Raw genomic sequence first — 20,640 nt, forward strand, 5'->3', positions numbered from 1 at the left:
TCACAAAATCCAGTTTGGTTCTAGCAGCAGTTCAAGGGTGTGTAATTCACATAAGCTATAAGGTCGCAGCAGGACCTCATGTCAGAAATGACCTGTGATAAGGATGTATGCCAGGAAATTGGAGGAAAGGGTCACTGGTGCATCCTTCCCATCATCGTGTGAGACCATTGGTGGGGAGCCCAACCAGGACTGATGCATGCCTAGCTTAGGTCAACATAGGGCAAAGTGACCACAGTCAGTAAAGAATTCCTTGTTCGATTTTCCATTTAATAACCATTTATTCAAAATTTCATAAAACACTGAGGTATTCTAAAACTGCCATGGGTGATCTCTCCAGTCATTCAAATTTTAAATAGTTTGGCCATGTGAATAATAGTGGGATACAAGATCCTTACGTACGTTCATGGAAACTATGATGCATTTTCCTTGTCCATTTTACAATATTACTTCTCTAGTGCATGAGTCAGTTTGAAAGATTTGTTTAGTAATGCTAGTAACATGAATAATGGCTTAAAAGGAGAAATATGAATCAATCCTTATTGAGATGCAAATCAGTATTTTATCTACGGATATGGCATGAAATGTATATGACATTTTTCTCTTTATACAAACAGTAGACTGTAGAACTTCACGAGCCAGTAGAAGTTTCTACCTTCAAAAATGTCCAAGGCTTTGCTATATCTTATGAAAAAATAATCCCTTTATAGGCATTATGAATATTTTAATATGCATATGATTCAGCTCTTCACAGCTAGTTGCAGGATTCAGCTGTTACCATGCAGACTGCTGTAAAGATTACTACAGTCTTTGCTGTATCTCCTACTAAAAATTTCTTTTTGTCCTCATTCCAGGTATTATTCGTTACAAACCACATTTTCTCAATAGGTGCATTAATGTTCTGACATGCCAAGACTATTCTGTTAAGACAGTCTGATACTTGGAGAAAGGGTGCTATTTTTTATTAAAAAGATTGAGCATCACCCATCTAACAGGGTTCCATATTTTGTTTATCTGCCAGTCTTTCTGTTATCTAACAGGCACAAAGTACTTAACAAGGAGCATTCAAACAATTTTCATCAATCGCTTTTCAAGTTAGGTTGTCTGGGGTTGCATTTCTGCTTTTTTTTATTTTTATTTTTTGAATAATGGTATCCATGAATGAATGTCTGGCAGATAAGAAGCTCTCATATGTTCTGGCCATTTACAAATGCTGGGGAAGTGCTGCACTCTCTCTAGGAACCGGTAGTTAACAGAATTATGTCCTCAGTCTTCTATGTAAGCGCATGTGTGGCTAGTCTACAGTGTTGCTTGTTTCCAGAAAAAAAAGATCTTCTTTGATCAATAAATTTCCCATAGCACTGAAGTACCAGTTAGTATTTTTCAGATGCAAGCATTAGACATAATTTTCTTCTTCAAACTGAGTAAATACAGCAGGTCTAAAAAACCATCTGATTTCTTGATCTCATATGTAATAATAACAGTCCCTAAATGTTATACAGACAGCCTAAGTGGGCTCCTCATTCCATGTCCATCCAGGGCTATGAGGAATATGAGTACTTGTCAGTTCTGGTTTAAGTGAACATGTTGGCTGCATGGTATGGAGCTGCTCTCTGGTGGGATGTCTCTGTCTCCAAAGTAAATAATATGATCATAGTTCCGAATTTCTTTTAAGGAAGTATTTTTAAAATGTCTGCTTTTGAGTGAATTTTTTTAAATTTTTTTAAGTGTCCGTTTATTAGAATAGAAAATGCAAAACAGAACTGCGAGTTTGTGCAATGCATTTAAATAAAGTTTTTTCTAATATTTACAGTTTTGTTTATTTATATGTAATTTGACTTTTAAAGAAGTTAGCTGAAGTGTGGGCAAGTCCCAGATTCAAAGCTGCAGCAGCTTTATATTTATCCCCAGGTTAGATTTTGTTTCAGCAAATCTTCATATGGTTTGTATGTGCTCTTATAATTACATCAGTAGTGCCTCTAAAAGCCATTTCCCCTTTTAAATATGCAAAATTTATCAGTGATTAGTAAACATCTGTTACCAGGTCTGTTGTAGAATATTGTGTCTTCATCAGGCTAGGAAGATTGCATTTAATCTGTTCCAATAGCTCAAAAGATTAAAGGTATAAGAACTTTAAGAAAAGATTTTTAGTTTTCTTGTTTACAAGTTTTTCGTCATGTAAAATAGTTCCTCAGTAGATCAAATCTTCAAATGCTTAAATAGATATATTATTATGTTGACAAATGCTAGCTGACGATTCCTCTAATCTTTCAGTAACAGTGGAGTGATGCCTTTACTCTCTGTACAGGAAATTAGTTGAGGTGAGAAAGAACGCTATTGATCCTGTATTAGCAATACCTGATGGAGGGTATTTTCCATGTCATAGGATGCCTCTACCACCTTGACAGCCCTACCCAGATTGTCAGCATTTTGTTAGAACGGTGTGTCTGGGATAAATGCACAGACTGGTGTCAAAAATGTATTTGCAAAAAGCTCTCTGAAGGAGTAGAAGACCTCAAGAAGAATGCAAGACTGGATAAATTAATTCACATTAGTTGCTCTAGTGATACAGCCCAGCAGTAAACGCTGTTTAAACAAATGACTGAAATAGGTTTATAGTTGTTTAACTGTGAACCTGTTCCCCACAATCACAGCATTTCAAGTTTTGAAGTGAACCATATGTTGATAAATGCTCAGATACTTAGACTCTTTGCAGCGTAACAGACACACCAGCTGTATCTGGTTTCATTTTGCTCCAGTGAGGAACTTCCATGTCCCAATTTAGCTAAGCAGTTAAGCACGGTCTTACGTCTTCTTTAAGCGTTTTGTTGAATTTAAGCAATGAATTCGAAAATGAAATTCCCATCTACCACATGTTCTCCCCTAGAGGCCCTAATGAAGTTAGAGGATCATTGCTGGGCTGCAGATTTCCCAGAAGGAGTGGACTGTAACACTGATCTTTCTGAAGGATCTATTGTCACAAACCCTTATAGCCATGGGATGTCTCACCGCTAGATGCCAGATTTATCTAGCATGCCTAGCACATGTTTGATCCCTGCATGGAAGTCAATATCACTCTATTTGGATGAAGGTGATTGCTCCTGAAAATTCCTGTAAAATACGAGTGCTTTGAGTTCAATTTCTATGATCTACTAAATGTGTGAGCATTTTTTTCATTCTTTCAAATACTGTGAGTTTGCTTCCTTCAACTTCATATATAATTTCCTTACAGTTTAAGAGTATATGTGCAGTGGTTCACAAATATAACTCATTTGTCTGTGCTTTCATTATCTTCATTTTAAAGTCAAATTTCTTTCAGTCACTCCAGTAGCAACCCCATTTTCCTTAAGGCTAAATACATGTAATTACGTGTATTTAGATGGAATATACTTAACATCACTAATATTTTTAATGCCATATGAAGTAGAAATATCTTTCTTTTTTTTCTCCTAGGTGTGGCAATGATGGACAGAGGTTGACTCACTTTGACTTCATCCATAATGTCTTTCTAGTGCATGCCAGACAGCTACCTTGATCTCTGTGCTGAAAGTTATTGACTAAATCATATCTTAACTTTTTGCTAGCTACAGGCCTTTAGAGATCTTCTAATTTTCCTTTCCAAGGGATCTAGGTGATTTACTTGTACTTGAAAATCCAGAAAAAAATATTCAATGTGGAGGACAAATGGACTGGGACTCTGGGTAAAAAAGGGGGACTGTGCACCTGTCAGTGAATTTGTACCTTTGAGCGCTTCAGAAGCCCAATTCCAACATTTATGTGTTATTTGGTATCTAAGTAGCTTAGGATGTAAGCTGAGTGTGTTTAGCTTGCATGTCTCTCTGTCTAGCCTCTTTGGAGTGTCAAAACACCTAGATATTTCCAGAGCATGTCCTCTAGAAAAGGCTTTACATTCAAGACAGGTGGAGTACAACAAAGTATGTGTATTCATTTCCAAGCTAAGTAATGGACAAGGAAATCATTTGGCATCTGGAGAACCCAAATCAAACCTCAGTTCCATTTGGTAGGGAATTATTTAAGTGAAACAGGGTAAGTTTAGCATAAAACAGATTGAGAGCCACTTATCTCAGAGTCTCCAATAAACGGGGATCTGATGAGGTTAATATATTAGTCTTTGGTCCACATAAGGTACTTTACAGATATGGGTTTTTAAGTCTTCTAGATTCAACTTTTCAGATTATTTGTCTAGTCAGTAAAGTGGGATGAACTAGAGGAGGAATCTGTCAGTATCTGTCTTGTCTTTCAGGAGAAAGTGGTTTTGTCTCTTAGCTACTGAATTTAAGTGTAGGGTTTACATCTGAGAAGGATGAGCAGAGATAAGCAGTTCTCTCCAGCCTCAAGTTAAGAGACCATGTATCTTCAAAGACCAGAACTTAAGACCTGGACCCTGAGCATTCTGGAGTGTATAACTTGATGCCTACCTGTTCATCATAAACACTTTTACACATTTCATATTCACATTCCAAATTTGATACCCGAAAGTTGGATATTACAACACCTGCTTCTTTTGGCATTTGGCTGAGGAAGCATGTTCACAAAGACTGTTGTAATGGCAATAACTACATTCAAATCTTCTGTTTGAGGCCACTGTCTTAACCTTTTTGTAGATTTTTCCTACTCTATGCTTCTGTCTGTTACAGAGCTAGCAAATAGATCTATGCTACCTACAATTTCATCAATTTATTTCTGTTCTGGTATCTTTGCTGTAAGTGTTCTTCAAACAAAATAATAGGTTGTTTGCTTTCTTATGTTTGTGCATGCACAAAGCACATGAACAGTAAAAAAAACCCCTCTGTGGTCTGTTTGGATTATAAAAATGAAGATTATTTCTCTGGTTTGTAAAAATGCAGTCATACCTGCACAGTTTTGACGGGGGTCATATGCCTGCTAATTAAATTTCATCTTGGAAACACCAGCTTAAGGTAACAGTCACAGCCAAGAATTACATCTTTATTCAATTTAAATTGTTTGAAATTTAGAAATAGATTTGGCTGTTTCATTCACCTTTACTAAAATTCGAACTTTAAAGATCTATGCAGTTAAAAAAATAGTTTTTCCTTTGTGTCCACATGTAAATACAACAATTTATAACACATATACCTATGCTCATGCAAACACGGGTTTATCTGACTTAGTTTCAGCCTAATTTGCTTTCTCCTTCCTTCTGAAAATGTCATAACCTTCTCTTATTAGCACACCACGAGCCCTTTTCCTCTGGCATATGTTCTTTTCTTGAGGTCATGACAGGTCATACATTTCCCTTGGAAGATATGGCTATCAAAGCACCAGTCATCTAGCAGAGATATGTTGTAACCATGGAGCAATTCAAGCATGTCACTGTCATAATCCATTGATGAAGGTCACCAGCACCATGATTTGCCTTGTATCAAGATCAGAGTCCCTGAGTACTCCATTAGCAGTTGCATGGTTTGGCTTTCATGGTCCCTGGCAGTGCACCTCATAGCAATAATTAACTACACTGTCAGAAATTCACTTTGCATGCTCTTACTTCAGATGTTCAGGTTGAGTAATACCAGTATTTTTACTGCTGATATTTAACAGTAAAGATACTTTGTCTGAAAGAAGCAGTATATGAGTCTTCAGCTTCTCACAAAAGGTCATTTTGGCCAATTACATTACAAAAAAGGGGGAAAAAGAATGAAAAAACACTCCTTGTAAATCCTAATTGTGGTTCCTCATCAAGTAGGTTGCGTGTGTGAATGTAATTTTTGCTTACTATCCTTACTTATGAGAATGGGTTTATATGTTGAATTGTGCTATTTCTGTAACCTATCCAGGTGCAAATGGAAATAAAAGTAGCTAATTAAGTGTAAGTGTATTTTCATTGAGCAATTAAGTATCAGTAAGGTGATTTTTTTTTTCCTTCTTCCCTTCTTTTAATAATTACAGATTTCAAGTTGCATTCTTCCTGAGTTTTATCCCACTAAAAAGGATTTCAGCATGAATTCTTGCAAAAACTGAAATGTTAGTAGAAAATAGCCCTCCAACAAATTTTGTCTTTGTTGAAAATATGTTCTTTACAATGTCCAACCTATCTGGATTGGTCAGACTTTGGATGAGAAAGCTAGGAAAAAAAAAAAATTGAATAATAAATTTTATGCACAATTAATTGGGTGGTTTAGAGTAGAAAAAACCTTTTGGTAGAAACAAATTAGTCTAAATCAGATCTAAAAATAATATCTCATAAACTTTTTATTCTTTAAAGAGTTGATGACAGTTTTCCAAATAGTTTAAAAGCTATACTTGCTTCCTTTACATACTTCAATGAAAGTACTTTCTAGCTACCAGAGTCTGTCTGCTTTACTCTTTGGAAGTATTTTTACTCACTGCTTGGCAATTACATTCCTCTTCAGGAGGGGAAAGATATAACACTATGTAACAGAAGTAGCACTCCTGTTGGCGCGTTGGTGTTGAACAGCTGCCGTAGTCCATACCAGAGGTGTTTGCATTTAAAGTTGAGTGGAATGAACAAGATAATGAATGCAGTCACTTTAATTTGTGCGCTTGTGTGTCTGTGAGTGGTTAGTGAAAACCGGTGAGAGCTTATTGCAGTTCCTAGGGAATTTTGTTTGTTTTTTAAGAGGAGAATGTATTTGAAAACTGAGGAAAGTCAGCAGTGCAGAACGGTATGAAAAGTGGAGGAGGGGGAGGTGGAGATGATTTTTAGGTGGAACACTGATGTGTAGCCCACTGGTGGTGAAGATGAAGAGTCTGACCAGCGCAGGTGTTCATCTGAAAATTAAAACTGTTTCTGGGCTTTTTTGTTACACAGAAGCTTGTGTTTCTTGTAGATATGTTAATAGCACAAAAAAGGGAAAAGTACGAATCTTCAGTATGCCTTACGAGAACAACTTTCAGAGATAAAGTGTTCGAGATAATAAATATGTCAGTCACTTTTAGACCGCAAATGGATCTTGCTTTTATTTTGCTATTCTTCCCTTCTGCTTACTGAGCTCAGAGTTCTAAATCTCTGTGAACAGTATGTTGTGTTTGAGTTGGGAATATGTGCATATACTCTACAGTGAGCATAGCCCCCTTCTGTGGTTATTTCTATAGCATACAGGATCTGGGATTCAATCTGTAGTCTTTTACAGCATAATACTCTCATATGGCAGCTTGGCCAAGTTAGTGTCATTTTATTGTGCTGTATTCCAACAGAAACATTTAGAAATTTTGACTCCAACTTGAAGAAATCACAACTTTTAGGATGGCTTTTTGAGTGATTGGAACTGGTAATTCATGTCTTTAAGCTCTTCCTCAACTGTGAAGGCTGTGAATCTGCTTAATGAGAAATTAAAATCTAGCATCTGCTATAATCACTTGATTCCAGGAGCTGAGGTTATAAGAATAAAAAAAACCCCAACCAACAAACAAAAATGTACACCCACATCCTCCCACACCATTCCCTAAACAACCTGGGAAAAAAAGGTAAAGTTGCATCATAAGATGTTCTGATTACTGTGAATGCCAGCATGGGTTTTTTTCTGTTTTTCTCTGCAACACCCCTCAAAACATTGCACTATAAAACCTTCCTCACAGTTGTAACGGAACTTAAGGATTGTCTGTTTCTTATATCCTTATCCCTAAATGATGAATGAGAAAGAAAACCTGTGTCTGATAAAAAGCAGGTCTGATGCCTTGTATCATTTTAAGCTCTTTTCATATTATTATTAATGCAGTATTGAAACATAAAACAGTAACATAAAATAAATCACTTTCCTGTACAAGAAGAGAAGAACTAAAAAACATTTGGAATGAAAATGGAGAACAAGATAACTCTGCACCTTTTCCTTTCATGAGGAAACACTAGATTGGCCTCATTTTAAAGAAAAGATCTGTGAAGATCACCCTAATTTTCAGGATGGTTAGAGTAAGAAGCATTTTCTCCCTTTTTCATGCTGGACAAATAAATCAATACTCACTTTACATTTTAAAAGAACTTACTTCAGTAAAGTGATGTCGATACAGCAGAACCTAAGAGCACATCCCAGTTCCCAGGTCTCTGTGGCTGTGCTGGGCACGTCCTGAATCCACACTGGGGTGACGCATGCATATGACTCACTCCTCTCCGCCATGGTTTCAGCGCAAAAAAAAGTATGCACAGGGATTAGGCTGGAACTGTGATGTACGGTGGCCATGTCTATATTACTGATTAAAAGAGGATTAGAAACCACATCATGTGGCTGAGGATTGTTTGGTATCCATCCTACTTAAACCCACCTGCTTTTGTTAGCAGATGTGTCTTGGAGAGACAGTCGGAACAATGAGCAATCCCACGATTCAGCGGTGTGGATGAGTAAGGATCTCTGGCTCAGGTTCACCCCCGGGCTGTTTTTATTTAACAATGCCTGTGTACCCCTCTGCTTGTTCTGAATGGCCAGTGAACCCAAGTTGGGTCACAGCAGGCATCAGCAAATATAGCCAAAGCTGAAGATGTGGCCCTATAGAAGACGAAACAGAGGTCTGGTTCGAAGCTCTGAATGTAAACAGTAGAAATATAATTGGTTTGGACCTCAGTATGTGCAGAGAGAGCACACAGTTTCTATATTTGTATTGCATTCACATCTGAAAGTCTTGGCTTAGAGTTAGCCTGAGTGAGGAGCCACTGGCCTGCCCCCCTGACCGCCATGGGTACGGGCGGCGTGACGGGCATGTGGGGAGAAAAGGAGATGTGAGAGAAGAGCTTGGACTCTTAAGGTATTCTGATTCTCACTTATCTTTAAGCACGCATGGGACCTGAGCTGTCAAGAAACCAAAATCACGGTCTCTGAAGAAATCAGGCTGAAGTCAAACCACTTCTGCATCTGTTTAAAATGCACTTAAGTTTCAATAGCTCCACAAAATTTAACTGAAAATGTTCTCCTCCTGTGGGTAGCTACATGGCTTTTGAATTCATTTTTTGGAATCGTTTCAATGAGTCTGAATATCGGGTTTACAAGCCTGATCTATCAAATCTTTCTGTCTGACCTGGTGCTATGTAATCGGGGGTGTGATAGGTGGATGCTTTGGGAAATTGCAGCTTTGCTGAGCTTGCAGGCAGAGCCCTGTCAGAATTTTTCCAACGTGCCTCAAAGTTTTGCCTAGCTCTTGTCCCACTTGCCTCTGTGCTTGTTACACCGCTTAGAAAATAAAAATGGTAAGGCAAGCTCTCTGGAAAAGGGAGCCAAGGCATCCGTTCCTGGGCAAGTAATGATGTATGATGTGAAGATGGCACCAGTGTACACCCTGCCATTGCTCCTTTGCCCCGAGCAAAATGAGAGCATCTTGTGAATGTAGGGAAAAGCTGCTTCAAATTATGTGTTAAATTATGCTCTAAATTACACACATTTATTAGATGTTGCTGGAGGCCTGTTCTCCCTCTTCTTCCGAGATATGATCTGAGCACAGGTCAGTCAGACCTAAAGTCTGTTCCAGTAAACTGAGCTCATCTCAGTATAATCCCCCGAGTATTGAGTCAGCTAAGTAATTATTTTCCGCACAATGTCAATGCTCTTCTGTTTTGGTTTGCGTTTGTTTTTCGTTTTTGTGGGTTTGGTTTTGTGTTTGTTTTTTTTAAATAAAGATAGCTAGTAACATTTACTTCTTTTGTGGTTGGAGATCAGGGGCATTTTCCTTGCTTGATCCGTTCAATTTTATTTTGAGCAACAGAGCAGCACTATGAAATCTGAACTCAGTATAAATCAACATAGTTAATTTTATGAGACACTTAAAGGAAGTAGTTACACTGCACGCAATCTCTATGCGTATGTGTCAGCTGTGATTTTCAGTGCTTCTGTGTAAAACATTTCTGGGCTTAAATTTAGTCATTACTTCTTGTAATAAAGTATTTTAAATTTACGGATGAGGTGAAGTCTGAATTTTTAGAACATGGGTTATACAACGGTAGTGACTTACTTAAGAGTCTCTGCCTTAGCAATCAGTGGGATTTCTCCAGGCTAGGATGTCTGTTATCAACTTGAGTCATCACTGCAGCCGGTCATTGCAGCTCTTCGGTGAGTATCTCTGGACTCTCTAATGAAGCTGATGCTATCTTTGTGCTTGCTACCTGCAAAACAAGGATTATTTGTTTATAAGCAGTTAGAACATTAAAAGGCACAGAAATATCTTATATGTCAGTAGCGTAAGGAAGAAGAGGTTTTTCTTACACTACAGTTCTGAAAGCCAACTTACTATTCTTAACTATCTACAAAGATCAGTAGACATGATTTGAAGAATTTGTTTTTGCTGAGCTTTCAAATTCAAATGTTTTCTCCAAAAGACAAATATAATCTCCTTTGTAATTTAAGGTCCTGGATGATATCATTAGGCCCAATAACAACTGCGATTTCTTCAGGGAGAGGTTAATCACTTTGTTGTGACATGGTACCAGGAACTCAATTGTGATTGATCACTACTGCTCAAGAACTGGCCAGAAGGGAGTCTGAGCAAATCATTTCAACAGTGCTTTGGAGCTGCAGAACCTCAGACAATGAGAGGCCTCTTGAAGCTGGCAGAAATATTAGCAGGCTGCAGGAATGGAAGGGTTTCCAGCGACTCTGTAAATACTGCCTTTGGCATGGCCTGGGGAACTTCTGTTATCCCATTACTCAGTGCATTGGTTCTCAAGATTGGATGAGGGGTAAAATAGATCACTCTCTGAAGCTGCCTTACTACTAGTAGTAAAGCATCAGTGAATTTTCAGGGAATTTTAAAAACATTCTTTCTATGAAAAATAATTTTTTTGTGGTTCTGCAGGTCTGTACCAGGTTTTCTTTTTCCTTTTCATAGACTCAGATAACCAAAGAGGCCCTTTCGCTCATCCATGTGTAAGTAACATATATCCTGGCCATAAAATTTCATCAGTGATGCTTATATTAAATCAATATGTCATGGCTGATCTAGAGAACACCCTTTAAAACAACATTGAATCCAAGGCATCAAGTCATCGAACAAATTAATAGTCCACCAAATCCCAATGTAAATTATTTTAGTGCATATTTGCCTTTTTATTGATTACGTAGTGGCTCTTACTTTCAGTCACTAGATCTTGTTATAGTTTTTGCCTTCCACGTCTTGGCTTTACTATAAGAAATCTTCTTTGATGTAACTATTCATAACAACCAAAATTCCTGTAGGGTTTTTCTCTGCTTGCTAGCACATACTAATATCTGTGCCATCATACCTTAATCAGTATTGTTACCAGTGTTGTAAAACAGTTTGCTGCAGGCTCCTTCTTTTGACATGACCCAAAATCATTTTACTGTAAAATATCCTAATATGGAGAGAATCATAACTTCAACATTTGCCCTATGCCCCTCAGAAACTCTTTGTGTCCCAACAGGTTGTCAGCACATACTACAGTCATTTCACCAATTTGCTGACAGTGATCAAATCTGTCTTTTTTAGGTAATGTAACTGAATTGAACTCCTTTAATAACTGATTGAAAAAATGGTTTCCTGATCTCAAATATTTTCTTCTAAGCCCTAATTTTCACGTCTTTCTACTTTTTTTTTTTTTTTGATGTGGACACTAGAATCACATATAATATTCTAGTAGTAGCTTTTCTAGTGCAGTAGAACAGTTTTCTACTTCTATTCAGTATTCCTTTGCTTATACATCCAAGGATCACAGCTGCTTATCCAGATGTCATATTAAAGTAAGAGCTCATAACCATGAGCTATTTAGTTTTCCCAATTATCCGTTTCCCAAGTCATTTAGTTCCAAAATATTGTCCTCTATGCTGTATATTCTTTGTCTCAAAATGGTAAAACATATAAAGGGTGAGAAAAAAACCACTGAAAAGAATAAATATTGAAAAATTTTAAAGGCCAGTTAAAAAAAAAAAAAAAAAAGAGGGGGGGGGGGGAAAGCATTTTCATGTGTAAGAGAGGTAAAACTACTTGGGTGCTCACCTTTCCAAAAGAAGGAAGGAAGGAGCTATATGCTTGCACTTCTTCCCAAAATGATTTAGTATAAGTGTTTGGAAGGCTAAAAAAACGTTAGGAGTAGGATGACTGCAATCTTCTATTCCATTTTCTGTGGAAGAAATATTTAGCTCCCTCTACCAATTTCATCTTCTCCTAGGTTGTTAATTTTACATAATACAATTTGGGTTTTATATATTAAAAATAGATACTTTCGTATGTATTATAAAAACTTACACATCTTGGCAAACATCATGACTGGTCTGAAATGAAATGTTCTCAATATATTCCAGCCAGGTCTAAGTGGAAAAGAGCAGCTTTCTAGCTCCCCGCTGGAAGCACTTGTACAAGCAGATAACAGAGGACAAGCTCAAAAAGATATTACCAGAGTAACAATATGGCACACTGAATTGTGAAGCTATGGTAACAAATGCTCCGGACAACCTTACAGAGATACAAAGGAAAAGAGGGAGAAGCAGGAAAGAAAGAGATATTAGCCAAACTTTTCAGAATAGTTAAATTGAGATGAGAGGAAAAATACAGAAAAATTTGATTGGGCTAGAAGAAGGACCGAAAAATATCAATATCGCAGACATCTATTTTTCATTAGATGAATCCAATCCTTTTATTTCTCCTGTTAGAATTGGACGCTACTCTATTCACAGATTACTTTGGTAGCTTTCTGCCCATTTATTTCCATGATATTCAAAATTACATTTCTTGGAAGCTATTGATTAGATGATTCTTTATGTTTCCTGACTGAATGAAGTAATACTTTTGGTGTGGGTTTGCTTAATGAAGAAATGTAGAATTTGGTCTTTTATAGTTTGTCAGGAATATCTTTCTTTTGAGAACGCTTATTTGTAAGTACCCTACTGCTCCCAAAAAGTGAGCTCAACATTTGGCATAACCTTTTCCCCGTTGTGAAGTGGTGATTGTGAAGACAGAGAAAAAGAGCAGAGATGAGCACGTAGGTGAGTTTATGAGACGATGTACATGTGTTTGGCAGCTAACAAAAATACTGGCAACAGGACTCTATCACAGTCTATATCAGAATTCAGATGAGTGCCTAGGAAAATGTTTTCTATTATGGACAAGATCCAAAGCCCACTGAAGTTGATTTAGTGTTTTTCTTGTGACTTCACAGAGCTAACGAAGCACCTTGTATACTTAGTTTATTAAAAAATAAAGATAATAAATTTCCTGTGCAGCTAGATGTGATATGACACACACGGTTTCAGCACACTCTGGATGTCCTTCAGATTAAAGGAGATAAGTAAACTATCTTCATTGATGCCATCACTATTAAGTTATTTGAACTGAGATTGGCAGCTTTTCAATAATTTGATTCTTAAGATATGCATTTCCTATAGAAAACATGATAGATCAGCAGGTGGCTGGCATGGAAGAGACATATGGTAGAATATGTCATAAATAAAGCCTTATAAGGGAGCAGAGAAAATAGATTAGAAAAAAGAAGTAATTTTCTTTACTCCTACTGGAAGTTATTTGAACCACATGGGCCAAAAGGCCAAAAGGTCCCAAGAAACAGATTAAAAAAAAAAGCTATTGCTAATAGAATGGGCAGATTAGAAAGTGATGACCTTCAGATAGATAGAGAGAAAGAGAGAGAAAGAAGGCAAAAGTTATCGTGTTTCTGAGGGAATTCATATGTGTTTGGCAACTAACAAAAATATTGGCAATAGTAAGTAGAACTCTGAAGCTAAGGCTGGCAAAGAGGAAGCAAAAAAAAAGATTAGCTCTTGGCAGAGAAAAGAAAGGGAAACTGAGCCTGTCATCTGAGAATGGACTGGTAGAGAAAGACAAATCCATTATGTCAGTGAGCAAGGCCTGATGCCTGAAGGAACAAGTACGGGTTTGAAAGGATGAAAGACATGGATAGATGTACCTGATTAGAAGGATAAGGCCTACAGTAAAGTATGGAGATTAGAGCAGAATAAGAAAGTTTATAATTTTAAAGTAGCTAGCTAGGAAGTTGTCTGACATGGAGCAGGAAGAGACTATAACTCTTTAAAAAGGAAAAAGTTAACTGAATAAGGAGAAGAGCACATGTCTGGTGAGAAGTAACCAGTGAAACCATGACAGAAGACGAAAGAATGGCAAACAGGAGATGAGAGACCTGAAAACCAGAAGCTGGAAAAAGAAATTAAAGCTAGGGGAAAACCTGAAAAGCTGGAAAAAAAAAAATCAAATTTTGTTACCTGGTGCTAGGTCACAAAATAGTTGAAATGCTCAAAAATAGAAAAAAAACCCAACAAACAAACAAACAACAAAACCACAGGTAAAGAAGCTGTAAGATACAGACTCTCAGTTTTGTTAAAGAAGACATGCCACCCTATGGGAGGGTGAAACCTTAGGATATGGTCATTGCTGAAAAAGGACAAAAATAGGAAATATTACAGTGAAACACTCAATATATCTTCACCAATCTGTTTTATAATCTACTACAGAAATTGCAAAATGCTAGTTGTGTGGTTTCAAGAAGACACCATGGTCACAGACGCTTTTGAGCTCATCCAAATCTGTTAGGCAATATCTAGTCTCTGTAAGAAAATAACCCTTTACTACCCAAAGGTTAACTTTCTGAAGTCATCTAAGTGTTATTATTATTTTAATATATGACACAGAGTGCATTATTTATATGTCCCAAGAGCACTGGAAAAAAATGGTCTTATGTATGCATATTGTGACTTGGAATACCTCCAAAATTAGCTGGACTAAGGGCATGAAAGTACCAATATGATTTTTCATTCTCATAGTGAGACTGAGCTTTTGTGTATGTTATTCTTGCACCAAGCATTTTCCCGCTGCATAATGAAATGTACCTTTGCAGTCAGGATGAAGTGATTTCTAAGGAGCTGCACTCTTAAGTGCTGCCTTTTCAGACTTGAGAAGATACTTGGGATTTTGAAGTGACTTAAACAAACATTTCTTAAAGAAATCAGTTTAATGACATTTTCTGTCTCTCTCCTCCTGCGTAATCATTCAGACACTTTCATCCATATCAGGAGGGATACAGTATATATAACATATGCACCTAGCCAGCCATCAGGATTCACTAGGGACCCACGTCCTCGTAGGGCAGATGTTCGAAGCTGCACATTCAAAATAGTACCAGAGACCTTTATCTGGACAAATGAACTGAGGCTGTTTTTAATAGTCAGTGATGTCTGGAGAGCTGAAGATCTGACCAAATCTAAGTGACTATGTTGGGTTGGGACAAGTAGCTCAGCAATCTGTATTAACAGTAATCACTACATCTCCACTGTCTATAGTAGAAGTTTAAATGCTATAGCTGGCAAGTAGACATCTACATTGGGACACCTAAAGTGTCTAAAATCTGCAGATGAATCTGGAGAGTGCCCAACAGCAGCATCTAATGTCCTTTGAGATATCCCAAAGTATCCCAGATGTGCTTCAGCTGCCATTTCAGAAATTTTCCATTTCTGTTCATTTAAGGGTGAATCTACATTAAAGTCGTCGCTTGGATCAGTAATGCACCTTTGGAATGTGTCTCCTGGTTGTGCCCACCTGCTGTGTTTCAGTTTGAATTATGAAGCTGTCCCAGAGTACATGAACCTGTTTCTTTTCTGATTAAATTTAACTAGAATATGCCTTCAGTAAGTGTATTTAATGCTTTCTAGCCAGAAATGTGGATTTCATCACCAGAACACATTATAAAACTCTGAAATGTGTGCTCACTGCTGTCGTGACCCATGCTGGACAGACCAGGGAGGAGCCATGGTGAGTTCAGAATTCCCTCGGGCTAAATTAAGGTGAAGCCGCACCAAACAATCAGTTGAACGTTTTATTCAGGGCAGAATCAGCCTGAACTTGGAAGGTGTAACAGTAGGTGTTGGGGCTTCTCACAACAGGAACTGGCATGAAACTACCTCAGCAAACCGTGTAACCCGCTGTAACCACACATACATCAGTTCAGGGGAGACAACAAGGAGATCCCTCCCATTGGGTCACGAGGTTCAGAGCAGACCCTCTAGGATCCACTCCTAGTCCCAGACTTGGTCAACAGTTTAAGTCTAAAGGGATGAGGTGTAGGGATTATGGAAAAAAAAAGAGAGACGGAAAAAAAAAAAAGAAAAGAGAAAGATTTCACCAGTCCTGGGTCCAGCATTGATCCTGCCAGCTGACAGGTCCAGTTCTGGAGGGTGCATGCACCTGGGGCTTCAGTTCGTGTCCTTTTATCACCTCCTGGCCCCTCCTTTGGGCAGGCACTCAAACTCATTAGGCTAATTAGGTGTCATGGGTGGTTGGTGCTTTCAGAACCTTTGGGAAATGGCTGTGTGGGCTTGGGGTTCATTTGGGGAGTAACTTCTCCCTCCCTGCAGGCTTGACCCTTGTTTGATCTTTGGCCATCCATGGTGAGCTGCCCCGCTCAGCGTATCCCAACAGGGAACTGCGCACCCTCCAGCACGCACTCGTGTCCTGTTGCTGACCAGCTTCTTCACCTGCGGTTCATTGTTCTGCAGAACTTACCCCTGCCACAATGGCTGAGACATTAACTCTTTCAGTCCCTCACATGTAGTGTTGCTATGCAGCCTTGCAAGCAAGTTCCATTTTTTCCCTCAACCGCAAAAGCCAGGCCCCAGTGCCTGTCCATCACCACGGGTGTTTGAGGCGTTAATTCTGTCCAGTCTTTCACAACCACCCACTGGTTCACTCTACAGATGTCCCTATAAGTTGGGACTGTATCCTGAGCTGCATAAAAAGTGTGACCAGCAGGTTGAGGGACGTGATTCTCTCCCTCTACTCCACTCTCATGAGACGCCATCTGAAGTCCCCAGCACAAGAAAGACATGAACCTGCTAGAGCAGGTCCAGAGGAGGGCCACGAAAATGATCAGAGGGCTGCAACACCTCTCCTATGAAGAAAGGCTGAGAGAGTTGGTGTTGTTCAACCTGGAGAAGAGAAGGCTCTCGGGAGACCTTATTGTGTCCATTCAATATATAAAGGGGGTTTATAAGAAAGACAGTGAGAGACTTTTTACCAACGCCTGTAGTGACCAGACAAGGGGCAATGGTTTTAAACTGAAAGAGGGTAGGTTTAGACTGGACTACAGGAAGACATTTTTTACACTGGCACAGGTTGCACAGGGAAGTTGTCGATGCCCCATCATTGGAATTGTTCAAGGTCAGGTTGGGTGGGGCTTTGAACAACCTGATCCAGTGAAAGATGTTTCTGCCCATGGCAAGAGTGTTGGACTAGATGATCTTTAAAGGTCCCTTCCAACCCAAACTATTCTATGTTTCTATGATTCTACGATACTTGTTAATGTATCTTGGGTAGTTAGGTTTGTTCAAATACAACTAGATGTCCATAGCTCATCAGCTCACTACCCAGATTCCATTCACTGTGTTCACCAGGGGTTTAATTTAGTTGCCTAAACATAGCTATTTAGTGATGTTTGAACTGCCTAAAACATTGGCACAGGGATGGCAGACATGACAGAAAACCATCAAGAATATCGGCTCCTTTTTGGAGGAGCAACTCGAGGCTGTAAGAGTCACTCCAGGAAATCTAAAGTGGCACTAGATGTGTCCTCTTAGGTGAGAGAGTTTAGGCTGCACTGACATCTGCATTGCTTACACTGCTTTTGGAGTCTATATATGTCACTCAGACAACTATGAGCATGGTAGTACCTCTGTATATAACTTTGTGAAAAAATCCACTGAATGCAAGTTATATCTGGATAATGGTTAACAAGCAGGACCAGGCATTAACTGTTCAAGTCTCCTTGTTTTTTCTTTCCCTCCTTTGTTTCCCCTGTAGTCACTTGCCAATGACTTAATTATCCATTACTTCTCTGCTGTTCATCACACTGTGTTGATGGAGACATCCAACCAACAATGCATATTTCTATATATTTTCTTCTACTGCTTCTTGTTATTCCTCCCACCACTTCTAACTCATGCATTTCTACTGCAGCAACAAAGATTACAAGGTAAATATATAATTTCCAACATAAAGAGACCTTCAGCAAAGACCCGTGCTTATCATTTTCTTAACAAAAATTGCTTGTGTTACTATAATTAAAACTTGAAGTGCAATTTTCCCTCGCTTATCAAGCACACATTGTCTTTGCTGGAGGTAATTTCTGTTGCCTGCTACTTCCTATCAGTATCTTGATTTCCTGAGCGGTGGGAACCCGCTACTAGAGAAAAGCAAAGGGAGTTTTCATATTGTATCTTTTCTTTCTTGTAAGTTTCCTACTTTTGAAGAAACATTGTGCTGGTATCCTTGCTGAGAAGTGTATTAGCATTTAAAAGCCAAACATATGCTAGTGCTTATACAATGCACATAGTTTACACTACCTGAGGGTGTTTACACTACCTGAGGGTTTTCACACTTCAGAGACTGATTGTGTCTTCAGGCATTTAGTTCCCAATTCAGCAAAATAATTATTCAAACTTAAGAGTATAGCATATAATTAAGGGCATTGACTTTACCAAAACTAACGCATAGTAAGGAAAATGAGTACTGGCCAGGACTCTTGATTCAACAGACCAGTCGTATAAGTTGCCACACACTTATATGACCTTATACAACTTAGATGCAAATGTATGTGTCTGTAAGTGATAAAACCAGTTTAACCTAAAAATGCTTGTAAAGCAAATGTGAAGATTTTAATGACTTAACAGCACTTTTTTCAGTTTAAGAAACAGAGATTGGTTCACTACTGCTGAAAACAACATGTTAGTGTTCCCATCTTTTGTTACTCACAGTAATATTTTGGACAAAAATATAGTTGTGGCAGGTGGGCGCCTAAGTTGCAGGCTGTCTTTGACTTGACTTTTTTCTACTTCACATCTCCAGGGACAGCACTTTCATTAAAACATTATGGAAAAGACTGGGATTCTTTCTTCAGCCTGCCAGGAAAAAGTCAGATTCACAGTGCCAATGCCTAGATCTTGCTCAGAAATGCAGCTGGGTTATGGCTAGGCACTCACCAGGAATGATGAATTTAGAAGTGCAGCCAAGTCTCATATGACAGACTTTGTGAGTCCACTAAAAGAGTATGAGTGATAATCGTTTCCAATCCTAAAGGAGCATTGCAAGGACAACTATGTTAAAATGGGCTATTCATAGACACTAGCATGTTTGAAGGGGTGTAAATGTCTAAGAAAGATACGTATTTGAGTGCTAATATAAATGCAAACTTAAATGTTAATGTAAAGTGACTGTAAATGTATCAAATCAGAAGACAGTGTCTTACCTCCAGTTTATATTTAGACTGTTTAGGACTACAGGCAGAATAGCAGATGAAGTGAAAATGTCATTCAGTATCTGGAGAAAAAATTGTTGGGTTGTTTATTTTGGGTTTTTGGATTTTTTTTTTTTGAATACCACTATTTCTCACTGAATGTTTACTCTGGAACCTAAAAGGATGATTCACCACGGAATACCTTAGTTTTTCTGCTAGTGTAGCTTGTTGATATCACTTGGCAAAGGCAAAGACTTTGATCTTGACCTTTGAAAATCTTACCTATATACTTAATGTTAGTGTGAAGTTAAGCATTTCATTGGTTAAAGTGCTGTAGGTTTGCTTTTGGGGCTGTACGTCTAAGGTGGGGGAAAAGATGCTCAAAGAAGAAACAGTGATAACTAGGTCTGCAAAATGTACTGATGTATAATCAGTGGAGAAATATACTGGTGGCTGCCCTTGAGCAGTTTTTCCCTCTGCAAAACAAAGGAAATGGCTCCTACGTTGCTGTGCAAAGCACTTTTCAGTGAACCGAAAAAAACACAAAAATTTGTAAAAGCTAGGCATTATCAAGTACATACATTTTGGTTTTTTTCTAGTATACCCAGTCTCCTCTATCTTTATCTACATGATGGTCATGGATTTAGAAAACTTTTCAAGGAGCAGCTATGTAGTCAGAATTGTACTTTGCTCGTTAATATGCATGCCTCTGCCAAACTTCTCTCATTTGCATTTTATAAACTGTTTCTCACAGATTATTTCCCCTTATTCAAACAAACAATGACCTTTGTAACAATGAAATATATCAGCAGAAGGAAAGTTATTTTATGACAGAAAGAACCAATTTTTTAACAAGTCTATGACCAATGTTTTTTCTCCTCTAATTCCTCACAAATAAGTTAAGGCTTTTGTTTTTGTTCTCTCAGGGGTATTTTCTGCTCATTCAAAAGATGACAAAATTAGGTCTTAGTGTATTTCACACTCTTCAGGATGTGTAGTAACATATGAAACACTGGATTTTATATAGAAAGGTTTAGCAATCTTTCCATACTGATTTGGACTTTGAGAAAGAAGTGCATTTGTTTGTGCCTGTCTCAAACCATTTGTTTTGGGAATAACAGTTCATGATTAATTTACAGGAGGAGTATTGCTCTTTTGGTAACCAGATAAACAAGTGCAAAGTGAGTGTAAAAAAAATCCTTTCTCATTTGCTTTCCTAGACATGGTAAGGAATCAGAAATTCTGGCTCAAGTACTTTCAAAGATATTTTTTTAATTTGTGATTTTTGTCTTTGCTGTTTGGTATTTTTTATGAAGATGATCTGATCTGATGTTTAACTGATGAAATTGGTGGATTTCCTTCAGTTCCATTTCAGTAGAGCTTTACCCATTTGCTCCTAGAAGTGAACTCAAATGCTCTGTTCAAAGAAATAAACAAACACTTCCACAGTAAAGAAGTAG

The sequence above is a fragment of the Haliaeetus leucocephalus genome, unplaced genomic scaffold (assembly GCF_000737465.1).
Source record: "Haliaeetus leucocephalus isolate CR32 unplaced genomic scaffold, Haliaeetus_leucocephalus-4.0 Scaffold32, whole genome shotgun sequence".
NCBI classification, from domain to species: domain Eukaryota; kingdom Metazoa; phylum Chordata; class Aves; order Accipitriformes; family Accipitridae; genus Haliaeetus; species Haliaeetus leucocephalus.